We start from the raw sequence: 14,135 nt of genomic DNA, 5'->3' as shown, positions 1-14,135 counted from the left end.
TAGGGGTATGTGTACCCCTGTGCCCCCCCCAGTAAAAAGCACTGCTTATAATACATACCAAACTCTATGTATGCTGGGGTAACCAACAAGGTATAGAGATAGAAAATCTGTAAAAACCCATGGTTGGGGAGGTCAAGGTCACTATACAAGGCCTGACCATAAAACTGGTAAGAACCAGTTTAGGAGGAGCCTAACACTGACTGCTAAAGTGAAAAATTTGACTTGAGCAAGTGTTTTCCAGGACTGTGGTTAAATGAGGGATGGTGAGGTGCTGGAGTGGCAGAAGCTGGTTGGCTAGAGAAAAAACAGCCAAGATGATGTATTTTTCCTATATAGGGCATGTGTATAGGGAAATGCTGTCTGTCTGTCTGTCTGGTAATGCATTACTGAATGAAGTCTGACTAATTGGGAATTGGGCGTGGGCCTCTGCATTGAGCACAATTCAAAGTGTTGGTGCTGACCTTTAAAGTCCTAAACGGCCTCGGTCCAGTATACCTGAAGGAGCGTCTCCACCCCCATCGTTCTGCCCGGACACTGAGGTCCAGCGCCGAGGGCCTTCTGGCAGTTCCCTCACTGCGAGAAGCAAAACTACAGGGAACCAGGCAGAGGGCCTTCTCGGTAGTGGCACCCGCCCTGTGAAACACCCTCCCATCAGAGGTCAGAGAGATAAACAACTACCTGACATTTAGAAAATACCTAAAGGCAGCCTTGTTTAGGGAAGTTTTTAATCTGTGATATTTGATGTATTTTAATGTTTGTTGGAAACCGCCCAGAGTGGCAGGGGAAGCCCAGCCAGATGGGCAGGGTATAAATAATAAATAATTATTATTATACCCAAAGGGAATTTTCTTCCACAGTGTCCTCCATTTGTTTTTGGATTCCAACTCCCATCAGCCTGAGCCAACATGAACAATGGTCACAGAGGATGGAGTTGTGTTGTGATCCAGCAACATCTGGAGGTCCCCACATTGGCTATCCCTGATGTAGATGCTGGGTGCAAGCTTACAGAGTACATACATAAAAATCACAAACTCGGCAGCTGTTCCGTCAGAAGGCCAGTGGGCAGTCCGTAATTCAACACAACCATCACTCATTATTCCTTCTGGAGTCTCATCAACCCCTGCTGATACCCCAGCTCTACTTGTGTTCTTGAGACTTCTTCCTTGCAATAGAATCATAGAGTTGGAAGAGACCACAAGGGCCATCCAGTCCAACCCCCTGCCAAGCAGGAAACACCATCAAAGCATTCCTGACAGACAGCTGTCAAGCCTCCGCTTAAAGACCTCCACCACGCTCCTTGGCAGCAAATTCCACTGTCGAATAGACATGCCCGCTGTGTCCTTGAACCTTGATGTTGAGGGAGGTGTCAGTTTACACTTCAGAGTATCACTCGTTGCCACCGATTCACAAGAAAGCTGCCTTGCATTGACATGAGAGTGTATCAAGGATGTATCATATACATGAACATCTCTGATTTCAATAGATTTTATCATAGCTGTTATGGTTACTACTTTTCAATTTAGTGCTTCGCAGAAACCACTGGGTAGGTTGGCCTGAAAATCCCCAGAGTTTCACATTCTTCTCCTTCTCCTCCTCCTCTCTGCCTTTCCCCCCAATGACACTCATGGTGGCTTACAGAAAAAAACAAAAATCACCAAAAACATATAAAAGCAATTAAAAAACAGTTAAACATTAATAGAATTAAAGTTATATACATATATATAATTGAAATTGGACCATAATTAGCATATTGAATGTGATGTTTATCTGGTTTTGGTACAACTGTAATATAAGCTTGATTAAATTTGGCTGATAAAATTCCACTTTCAAATATTTCATTATACAATTGGTGAAGTTTCGGCACTAAAATATCTATGCATGTTTTGTACCACTCAATGGGAAATCCATCCAATCCAGGTGTTTTACCATTTGCATTTTTATAATTATTTGCTTAATCTCTAGTTCAGGTACCGGAGCTAATAGCAAATGTTTCTGTATATCCTCTAGATGTTGCAGGCTAATTTTTTTTTTAAAAAAAAGAAAGTCTCTATATCTTCATTCAATACGTTCCTTAGTTTGCTATATAATTCTGAATATTTTTTTTAAAGTCAGTCAATATCTGTTGAGGTTTTATAAATCTCATCTTTTAATAGTAGGAAACATTCCCCTATCTTTCTTTTGCTTTTAACCTTAAATTACGACTCATACAATAGAAAATAATATTTAGAATTTATTGGACTATGTTTATATAGAAAGATTGTCTACCACGACAATATATTGTTGATGTCAAATGTCTTGCACTTACTAAGATTTGGGAGAAAATACTGGATTAAATAAATACAAGTGTGCAGAAAAAGTGAAAAATTTCAGAGGAAAATATTCTGAATTACATACCTAGCGTAACAGAACTGGACAACAGGTCAACATAAATTGATTATGGGTTGTAGTATACTTGAACCAACAGGTACACAAGTTGGGTGTACTCATAGATCCAGCATTGTAGCTCAAGGCCCTGGTGGGCTTTGTAGCAAGCAATGACTTGTTTCAGTTTTGTCTGGCTCATCAGCTACAATCATTCCTGGATAGTTGCAGTAGTCCATCCCCTGGTCCCATTTGGGCTACTGTAACATGTTATGCGTGGAGCTGCCCTTGAAGATGACTTTGAAGCTTCCATTACTGCAGAGTTCAGCTGCCACAATGTCAACCTGTATAGCCAGGTGAGATCACCAGTTCTGAAAAAAGTGCATTGGGTCTCTGTTCACTTCTGAGCTCAAGTCAAGGTGGAAGATAGGCGAACTAATGCCAGCATCCTGGAAGAAGCAAAGATCACCAGTGTTGAAGCAATGATTCTTCAACATCAACTTCATTGGACTGATCATGTTGTGCGGATGCCTGATGATCGTCTTCCAAAGCAACTACTCTATCCCGAACTTAAAAATGGAAAGCTTAATGCTGGTGGTCAACAAAAGAAGTTTAAAGACTCTCTCAAGGCAAATCTTAAAAATGTAGTATGAACACCAACAATTGGAAAACACTTGCCTGTGAGCGCTCCAATTGGAGAACAGCCTTTACCAAAGGTGTCATGGGCTTTGAAGACACTCAAACTCAGGATGCAAGGGAGGAATGTGCTAAGAGGAAGGCATGCTTGGCAAACCTTCATCGTGATCAACTCCCACCCGGAAACCAATGCCCCCACTGTGGAAGGACATGTGGATCCAGAATTGGCCTCCACAGTCATGGACTCATTGTTAAAACCGTGTTTATGGAAGACAATCTTACTCAGCTATGAATGATCACCAAAGCTCACCTTTAAATCCCCAAGAGACTTGGAACCAAGATATCCAAAGGTTATCCACAGAGGAGGCTCCACTTCAGGGTTCGCCCAACCTCTTTGCATCAATGGTCATATTTTGAGTTCGCAATCCTACAATTTCACGATTCCACACTGTGAGGGACAGGGGATATCGCGAAGTCCCTCCCCTCCTGAGTTCAAGCCCATCCCCGAGCGCAGGGGAAAGCAGAGAGAGTTCCGATTCCAGTGGGGAAGCAGGAAGTCGTGTCCGAGGCTCAGACAAGGTAGCGGAGCCAGGGTCCCAGGTGGGACAGGAAGGGGCAAATAAGGGGGGCAGACCCATCCCCCCAACTCTGGAATTGCGCAGAAAGCGGAGAGGGAAGAGGATGGGTCTCCCCAAGTTGTTGTGTTGGAGAAAAACGCGCCAAACGCCATTCGGAGGTTCTGATTCAAGCTGAGAACATCTGTCCTTGTAAATAGCATTGCCTTCAGCACTGTAAATATGCAGCACAAATAAAAGATAAAATGCAGAGCTGTGTAGAGTCGTTACTCTGAAGTAGCCCGCTCCGGCCACTGTGACAGCAACCTCCGAATCATTTTTTGGGCTACTTTGGAGTTGCCGGGATGAGCGCGCCAGAAGCGGAGAAATGGCGGCAGATCGCGGAGAAAGCCCAGCAGGATCTGCAGCAACTGGCGTTGCAGGCGCAGGGAGAATTAAAGGCAGCTAAAGAAGAGACGAAGAAGGTCCAGGAGGACAAGCAACACCTTGCGGAACAGGTGAGAGCGCTACAGGAAAAAGAGCAGCAATTAAGGGCGTTAGCAGTGGATCTACAGAATAAGTTGGATGCAGAGAACAAGGGGGGAGGGGGCCCCCAGCTCCAAGTACTGCCAGGAAGGAGAGCGGGGACCCTAGTAAGCAAGTTCAATGGGGACCCGAGAGAATATCACGGCTTTGAGACTGAGATATTGTATGCCCTTGAACTGCACCATGATGAGTTCCCTGAGGATGCGCACAGAGTGGCGTTCATTGTGGAACACCTTACCGGAGCAGCGAGGGAGTGGCTTAGACCGTTAATCGCGACAAAAAACCCTTGCATGAAGAATGTTAAACTGTTTCTAGAAGGTTTAAAAGTAATGTATGCGTCTGATAGCCATATGGACCAGACCAAAGAGGAACTGCATAATTTACGCCAGGGAAAAATGACATTTCGCGAATATTGGTCTAAATTCACCATGCTGGTGCACAGGCTGGGGTGGGAATTGCATTCTCCTCCGATGCAAGCGGCGTTCTACTTGGGGTTGCATGAGGATGTGAAAGATGAGCTCTCGAGAGGTCCAAAGCCCAATAGTATGGATGAGCTGAGCAAAGCGGCTCTGGCGGTGGGGGTGAGACAGGAATCCCGGTGGAACGACAAGCAAGCAACGCGCGCAAAGCGGGCTTGGTTCCCACGGTCTCAGGAGAAGCCACTCCCCCAACAGCCCTTCCAAGCCACGCCTGGGGTCAGCCAAGACCAGGAACCCATGCAAATTGATAGCGCGCGCGGGGGGGGGCTTTTCAAACCCCAGCGGCGCCAAGACGCAAGGAGGGAAGGGGCGGGAACTGCTTCCTCTGCAACTCCCCCCAGCATCTCGTCAGAGACTGCCCACATCGCAAGGAGTGGCAAGGAAAGGCGGGAACGGTTGTGCCCTCCCCCACTGACGCAGCACCACAGCAGGGAAACGAGACAGCCTGGCTGCAGGAGACAAGGGGCAGCAGCCAGGCACAATCAGCAGACAACAGCCCCAGCCCACCCACCCACACGGCAAAGAGCAGAGCCAGCCCACCCCCCCCCCCAGAGCAGGGGTGGTTCTAGAAGTGACGCTAACGCTCCCAAATGGATACCCCCTGACGGTCTTAGCGTTAATTGACTCGGGGCCGTCTGCCAACTTCTTTTCGAGAAACTTTGCAGAAGAGCACCAGATCCAACTTCTGCAGCTGGATTTTCCCCTGCACGTAGCCACCATTGATGGCAGGGAGTTGCTGGGAGGGGCCATCACTCATCACCCCCCCCCATGAGGATGACGGTGGGACGGCACTCAGAGACACTGGCATTCAACGTCACCACCATCTCAGACCCCCCCCATCGTTTTGGGCATGAGCTGGCTGGCGCGCCACGACCCCTCCATCAGTTGGCACCAGAGATGCATCACGTTTGGATCGGACTTTTGTCTGGAACATTGCATGCAGCACCAACCAGGGGAGGGGCCTCCGATAGCCACGGTGGCCACCATGCACGTCAAGGGGGGTGAGGCGATACCCAAACCGTACTGGGACCTGCAGGAGGTCTTCAGCGAAGCGGAATCCGACCACCTACCCCCGCACAGGTCCTTTGACTGTCAGATCAACCTGGTGCCAGGGGCCACGCTACCCCCAGCCAAGCTGTACGCCATGTCAGATCAGGAACTGGAGGATCTGCGGGCGTTCATAGACAAGAACCTCAAGCGGGGGTTCATCAGAGAAAGCAAGGCAGCAGGGGGCAGCCCGGTCTTCTGGGTGGACAAGAAAGACACGCAAGAGCGCCGTCTTGTGGTGGATTTTAGGCGCCTGAATTCCATGACAGAACCAGTGGCTTTCCCAATGCCCAGAGTGGACGATTTGCTGACAGCGGCACGCAGGGGCAAGATCTTCACCAAGCTCGACCTGAGGGGGGTGTACAACTTGATCAGGATCAGGGAAGGCGGTGAGTGGAAGACCACGATGTTCACGCCGCTGGGCTCTTTTGAATATCTGGTGATGCCCTTCGGTTTGCAAGGGGGCTCAGCATGCTTCCAGGCCTTCATGCACCACGTCCTGGGGTCCCTCCTCTTCAAGAACTGCTTGGTCTTCCTAGATGACATCCTTATTTACTCCAATGACCCAGTGCAGCATGTGAAGGATGTCAGAGAGGTGTTGCAGCGCCTGAAGGAGAACCACCTGTATGTGAAGCTGGAGAAGTGCAAGTTTCCCACCAGGGAAGTGGACTTCCTGGGCTACAAGCTGTCAGACAAGGGGCTGGCGATGGACAAGGACAAGGTGCAGGCCATCCTGGACTGGCACAGCCCCAGGACGCGCACAGCCCCAGGACGCGCAGCACCAATAAAAGATAAAATGAAGAGCTGTGTAGAGTCGTTACTCTGAAGTAGCCCGCTCCGGCCACTGTGACACACGCCTTCTCTGCTAATGTATAGGGCGTTTTGCTCAAATGATGGCTACTCCAGTCCCTCTGTGCTGCTCTCCCTATCCCTGTGAAAACTTCCGCAATTGCCAAGTTGTGTGCACACAAAGTTCCTGTTGGCATGCACAGACTCATCCAAGGCACTATCCTTTGTATGCTGCTGAGCCCCGATGCTTCAGTTTAACCCCCAGTAATGTCACTCTCATTGTCCTGCTAATCCCTGCTTCTCTCCACCCCCCACCAACATTTTAAAATGTAAGCCCCTTTGCCTTTATTTCCAAGTCCTGCATCTGATTTGAATAATACTGGCAACATTTTGTAATTTTCCTTCACGGTCATATGTTTTCAACGGTGAGTATGTTCTAAAAGGGAGGGGGGAGCAAACAGCTAGTTATAACCCATGCTGAGTTTCGGTAATTAAACTCTATTGCTTCAGTGTTATTATTTTCCTGTTCTTTCCCCTTCAAAACTGAGTCCAATACGCTTTCAACCATGAAGATTAAGCTACTTGCCCCTTTGACTCTCTCTCTCTCTCTCTCTCTCTCTCTCTCTCTCTCTCTCTCTCTCTCTCTCTCTCTCTCTCTCTCTATATATATATATATATCCCCGCAACAAAATGACCAAACAAAGAACAAAGAAAAGACACAATATTCACCACAGAGTTATTCATTAAAAGAAAAGAAGAAGAAGAAGATTGGAAATAGGGGCAAAAGACTAGAGCTTGATTTGAGTGACTTTCAGTTCCCTACAATGTGTGTCCTCCTAAGGAGTTCAAGGAGTCATTTTGTATTCATGTATTTGCAAAGATTATTTGCGTCAACAGGATTTGGCACATAGATCCTTGGCATTTCCATACCGGCTGAGAACCTCACAACCATAAAAAATATATAATTTCCCTTCCATTGCAACTGTGTATCTGTTTTACATGTGGATTGCGCTAAGGGCCAAGAAGAAATCAATGAGATACACTCATAGAACTGCAGAGCTGGGAGAGACCCCCAAGGGTCACCATCTACTTCAACGCCGTGCAATGTACGGCTCACAGCTAAAGAATTTCTAACAGTTGGCCAACCAACCTGTGTTCAGTGAAGGAGAGTCCACCGCCTTTCAAGGGAATCCATTGCAATGTCTTGCCGAGTTCAACAACTCTTATGGTCAGAAAGTTTTTAATTCAGCTTAGTCGAAATCTCATTCCTTTTAAGTTGAATCCATTGGTTCAGGTCGCACTCTCTGGAGTGGCAGGAAAACAAGCTTGCTCCCATCTTCCATGTGACAGCCCTTCAGGTATTTGAAGACGGCTATCGTATCACCTCTTAGTCTTCTATTCTCCACGTGTTCGTCCTATTCAGAGGAGACACACTGCAGTTATTAGACCTAAATTAGTCACGTCCATTAATTTCAAAGAGTCTTCTCTGGATAGGACTAGCATCGGATGCCACCCAGAGTGATCTTACCGCCAATCTATCGGAGATTAAAGAACCTGAGAGGAGCCCAGCTAGAAGGATCTGGCCAAAGGCCCATCTAGTCCAGCATTCTCTTCCCACAATGGCCAACCAGGTACCATAAGCAGGACCAGGGTTCAACAGTACCTGGGCTTGTTAGATCACACTCAGCAAAAGGCATCAGTCACAGACTTGTTGGGTGGGAAGATGGGAAAGTCATAATCTCTTAGCCACTTCCTTTAGCTAAGCACCTGAACTGCATGGGGCAGCTTCTCAGTGAAGCACCTTCAAGGCCTGGACTGATTCCACCTACCCTGAGATGGAAAGAAGAAAAAGTCCCTGGCAGAGAAGAACGGCAAGATCAAGTTGATGGATTATGCTGAAATGGCTAAAATGATCAGAAGAATCAGAAATCGGGAAGACCATTTTTTTAAATAAGGAATTGGGAATTTTTAAAAATAAATTATCTTAAAAACCATTGTAAACAGTTAAAATCGTTAGTAGGATTGTAATAACACTTGTAGTTTAATGTTGAATTTTGAACACAAGGGAGAGGTAAAAGATTTGGATTATTATAAAAAATGTAGGAGGAAATGATTAACAAAAGGGGACCCACAAGGGGGAGGAGGGAAGTCCAGGATATTCTTTGGAATCTTGTTTCTATGTTGTATGTTGGATATGTGACTGTAACATTTTAATCTGAAAAACCAGAGAGAGAGAGAGAGAGAGAGAGAGAGAGAGAGAGAGAGAGAGAGATTCCACCTACCCTGCTGGCCAGATGGAGTAAAAGAAGGATTCCTGTTCCAGCTGAGCCCTCTTTGAGTCACAAGGTCTTCCTGAGCTCTCAAAATTAATAAATTAATAAATTGTCCAGTCGCACCTTAGAGACCAACTAAGTTTGTTCTGGGTACTGTATAAGCTTTTGTGTGTATGCACACTTCTTCAGATACACTGAAACAGAAGTCACCAGGAAAAAGCAAGGGATGGTATGCAGATGACCAAAAATAGCTTTACCATATGTAAGCAGACAAGAATCCAATATTTCTATTCAGACCAGGTCTCTCCATAGTTTTCAGTTTAGTAATAAGTTGTAATTCAGCAACTTCTCTTTCAAGTCTATTTCTGAAATTCTTTTGTAATAAGACAGCTGCTTTGAGATCTTGTATTGAATGTCCTGGGAGATTGAAGTGATCTCCTACTGGCTTCTCTGTCTTGTGATTCCTGATGTCAGATTTATGTCCATTTATCCTTTGGCGTAGGGTTTGGCCTGTTTGTCCAATATAGAGAGCTGAAGGGTCTCTCTCTCTCTCTATATATATATTCTATATATAAGGGTCTGGTAACTTCTGTTTCATAGTATCTGAAGAAGCGTGCATGCACACGAAAGCTTATACCCAGAACAAACTTAGTTGATCTCTAAGGTGCTACTGGGCAATTTTTAATTTTTATTTATTTACTGGTATTTCAGCTGCATCAGACCAACATGGCTATCTACCTGAATTCCTGAGCTCTGGCATGCTTCCATGTCTAACTTGGACATGGCTGCCACCTCGATCCCATCTCTTGGCCTGTTCTTTAGTCTTGACATGCTTTGCATTCTTGGCATTCGGCTCCTGGTTCGTCTCGGACTGCTGCAGCCCTTCAGGAGTCGAAGCCCCTGCTATGCTGGCATATAACTTAACCTTGCAGCCTTTGGCTGTGCTGGCATCTCAACAGGAAGAAGTAACTTGCACCACTGACCTTTCCCGAATTGCAAATGATTGGGCAGGTAGGTAGCCAATCCCACACGAGGAAGTGGAGGAAGTGGAAGGGACACCAGACGAGGGACATCAATGCACTGCATTTATGGTTTGGGCGGCAGTCTGGCATCTATTGCTGTATGGACGGAGGATAATGGATGTGTCACTTTCAAGCAGCTTTTGGGATGGAGTCTGCATCATCACCGCCTTTCCACCGCAAATTATGCCCAAAGCGGCTTGTGACAATGAGAACGACACCTCACAAAGCCAATCACTGCAAGGAAAAAATATTCACAATAAAGAGCAATTGTAGAATAGCAACATGTGTAAGTGTAAAAGCATACCAAAAGGGATACTTTGGTATTATAAATGTAGTAGCATGACACCTCATGGCAAGAGCCAAAATAAGGGGAGGGAACTTGAACAATTTGACCTTGGCATTCCAGTCACTGCCAGTTGTACAACTAGTTACCGTTGGATTGCATTGTTTTAATGAATATTTGGTTATATATTGTACCTTTTGTTTTGTGAATTGCTTTGGGTTGTCTGTTGGCTGTGGGAAGCGAGTTATCATTTTAAGTAACCAACATGGGAGCAAGCCTATGCACAGGAAGTTGGCACAGAGCAAGCTGGTACAAGTTAGACCGGTGTAAAGTTACACTAGATCCAAAACCCATTTAGCAGCGGGACTGCCTAAACCTGGCAAACAAGCATTCTCTGCCAGGTTGCCAGGTCACATGACCCAGCTGAGCAAGCTTAGTGCCCAGCCTAAGTCTCCCCTCTCTGGTCTCCTTTTGGAGGACTTCAACCAGCCCTGGCTCAGCCACATGAGCAAGTTACATTGCCATATTTTTGGCTGAGCTGCGGTTGGGGACCGAATGAGCCTGGCGATCCACTGCATCCAATGCTACTCGTCCCACCGGATTGCCTCCTTAAAGAGCTCTCAGAAAGAAGGGCAGGTGGTGCCGTAAATCAGCTGGTCAGGAAACAAGCCTTATGAGGAACGGTTGAAGGAGCTGGGTATGTTTAGCCTGGAAAAGCGGAGACTGAGAGGAGCTATGATAGCCATCTTCAAATATCTCAAGGGCTGTCACATGGAGGATGGAGCAAGCTTGTTTTCTCTTGCTCTGGAGGGCAGGACTCGAACCAATGGCTTCAAGTTACAAGAAAAGAGATTCCGACTAAAAGTCAGGAACTTTCTGACAGTAAGAGCTGTTCAAAAGTGGAATGGCCTCCTTTGGAAGGTGGTGGACTCTCCTTCCTTGGAGGCTTTTAAGCAGAGGTGGGTTGCAATAGGACAGCAGACTGAGCGGGCTCATCATAGTTTGCCACTCGATGACAAGATGCATTCTATTTATATTAATTTGTATTAAGATGCATTATGCATTATAGTTGTATTAAAATGTGCCTCTAGATATATCGCCTTCCTTGGAGGCTTTTAAGCAGAGGTTGGATGCCCACCTGCCATTGATGATTTAGTTGAGATTCCTGCATTGCAGGGGGCTGGACTAGATGATCCCTGGGATCCCTTCCAACTCCACACTTCTATGATTCTAAGTCCACATCATTGCTCCTCAGTGCTTTTGGAGGGAGCCCATTAGAGGACACGTCACCCAGGGCCCACTCAAGCCCTTAGGCATCTCTTGAAAGGTGCTTCTCTTCCTATCTTGTTTCGGTAGGAAGCTGGTCAATAATAGGGTTGCCATATTTCAAAAAGTAAAAACCAGGATACCCCTGTTGAGCTTTTAAAGGAAGAACCCAAAATTGTTGAACTTTTAAAAACAAAGATGCCAAAAAAGGGCGATTTTTCGATTGATTTGCCTGAGATCCCACCTTTCAGAAATCCCCCCCCCCCGGACATCAATTCCACCTTTGAAATCCCAGTAATGTCCAGGAAAATCCAGACGAATGGCAGCCCTAGTCAATGATAGTAATAATTCACATTATTAATAAGGATTTTATTAGTGCAATGTGGCAGTGTGTTCAGATGGGCTTTCCACTGATGTTGTTAACCCCGTGCTTGTAAAACATTCTGAATGAGCAAAACATGGGGAATTTAAAGTTAATGATTTTCTATTAAAATATATATCAGGAGATTCCCCGTCCCATTTAATGACTGTCTCATTAATCCCCAGTTATACAATAAAATTGTGCATATGTTTCTGGATTATGACCAATTGGAAATTAGAATTATGACTTTGCTGGGCTGGCTGTGTAACTTTGTTGGCAGCTGAGAATATGCATTTTTGCAATGTGCTTCTGCACTGCTTTGTTCCTAATGTGTTTCTGACCTCACGTTCTTCGTCTTTCAGACCAAAATGCAGGATGTGTAAACTTAAAAATGATCCCTCCAAAGTGTGAATAACGGGGCAAGTCTGGGGCTTAGTTCTCCCGGGTGGGGTTGAAAGCCTTTTTATGGATTGCAGGGTTGTAAGAAGCCACAGTTTCCTGTCTCTCCCTGTATTCATTGCAGGCAGCAATGTTTCTGTATTGCTGCAGTTCGTCTTCTGCCAAAACCTACACTACAGTGGTACCTTGGTTTTCAAACAGCTTAGTTCATGAACAACTTGGAACCCAAATGCTGTAAAACTGGAAGTAGGTGTTCTTGTTTTCAAACGTTTTTTCGGAAGCTGAATGTGCTCTGTTTTGCGCCCCCCTGTGTTTCCTGTTGTGCTGCTAATTTGCACCCCCTCATTGTAATTCAAGCCTTCTGTTTCCGATTGCAGTGTTCTGAGGTGATATTTGAAGCTTATATTTGGTGCTTTTGTTTTTGCTATTTATTTTGCATTTTTTTTGTTTTGAGGCTTTTTCAGTTAATTTGTTTTTGTGACTGTGTGGGTTGGATCCCAGTTCAGCTACTGATTGATTGATTTGATTTGATTGTGTGACTGCGGAAATGGATAACCCCCCCCCCCATCCAAACAATGGCTATCATCAGTGCAGATAATATTTTTTTTAATTTTAATAATATACAATACTGTTTTATTTATTTTATAGTACAGTGCATTGATTATTGCTTTCATTTTGTGGATCAATGGTCTCGTTAGATAGTAAAATTCATGTTAAATTGCCGTTTTGGAGTTGTTTTTAAAAGTCTGGAACAGATTAATCCATTTTGCATTACTTTCTATGGGGAAAGTGCACCTTGGTTTTGGAACGCTTTGGTTTTGGAACGGACTTCCGGAACGGATTAAGTTTGAGAACCAATGTACTTGTGCAAATTGCATTATTCCACCACATTCAAGTCAATGCAAATGAAATGCCATGCAGGGGTGGGGTGGGACAGGACATAATAAAGTATCGTTTGTGGACTGAAAGCAACAATGGCAGTCACTACCGAACGCATTCCCTGGATTGATTTCTGTTCCGGACATGGGACGAATTTCTGCTCCTGTTTCCGTTTACCTTGGCCCCTTGTTCCCCTTCCAAGGATGATGTGTCATCGAGCCAAGAGAGGTAGGAAAAGGCCCACCCTCTTGTCGCTATGGCAACAGAGCCCACTCTTTTAAGATGCTGACGATGGGTACTTAATCCACTGTGAAGGATTTTGAGGAAGACTTGTGGGAAGAAATTCCTCTCAACGCTACTATTCCGTAAGGTCTGAAAAGCACCATAAAGGTCTATTTTGGGTCACAGCGCATAGAGCGGTTTGCTGATATTGCATGCTGGGAAGAATAACCTGCAAAATGGCCCTAGAAGGCAAAGGAGACTCATCCTGTGTAAGATCTGGCAACCGCAGGCTACGCAGATCAACTTTGCTCTCTTTGTTCTGAAATTTGTTCCCCTACTGTTTGAGAGAAATCCTTGGCTGGAAATTCAATGTGCCTTCCACATCACATATGTTTCAACAGCAGTAGCACCATGGCCCCAGGCTATTCATTCTTTTTTACAAAGTGGGAAGAAAACCTTTTGGATGCATACTTTAAAAGAGAGAGAGGGAGAGGGAGAAGGGAAAATACAAGTTTTGAGGCAGGCTGTTGCATTCCAGGTTCATATAATTTAGCAAAGTACTGGATCCATTTTAAAGTGCATACAATTTTGCAAGGCAGTTATTCAGAATCATTGTAATGGATTATTGGTTTGTTTTAGTTTTATTATGTATTTGGTGTTCTCGTTTTGTATTTTCATGTTGTGAACGACCCTGCGATCTTCAGAGGAAGGGTGGAATACACAATTAATAAATAATGATGATAATTAGTTACACCCACTTTTATCCACCCTTTTTGCTGTCGCATTTGGGAGGCTTAAAAGTTACCTGTGTGTGCTTATTTCTGCCATCAAAACCTCATGTGCTTTAGTAAGCATTAGGATAGGGTAGTTATTCTAGCAGTCCTTGGACCTAATCATAGAATTGTAGAGTTGCAAGGGACCATGAGGGTCATCTAAGCCAACCCCCTGCAATGCAGGATACTCTTGTCCCATGCGGGGATCGAACCCATTACCCTGAGAGTAAGAGTCTCATGCTCTA

The sequence above is a fragment of the Zootoca vivipara genome, chromosome 9 (assembly GCF_965207765.1).
Source record: "Zootoca vivipara chromosome 9, rZooViv2.hap1.1, whole genome shotgun sequence".
Taxonomy (NCBI): domain Eukaryota; kingdom Metazoa; phylum Chordata; class Lepidosauria; order Squamata; family Lacertidae; genus Zootoca; species Zootoca vivipara.
The sequence above is the reverse complement of the archived record's forward strand: the minus strand, read 5'-3'. Positions refer to the sequence as shown.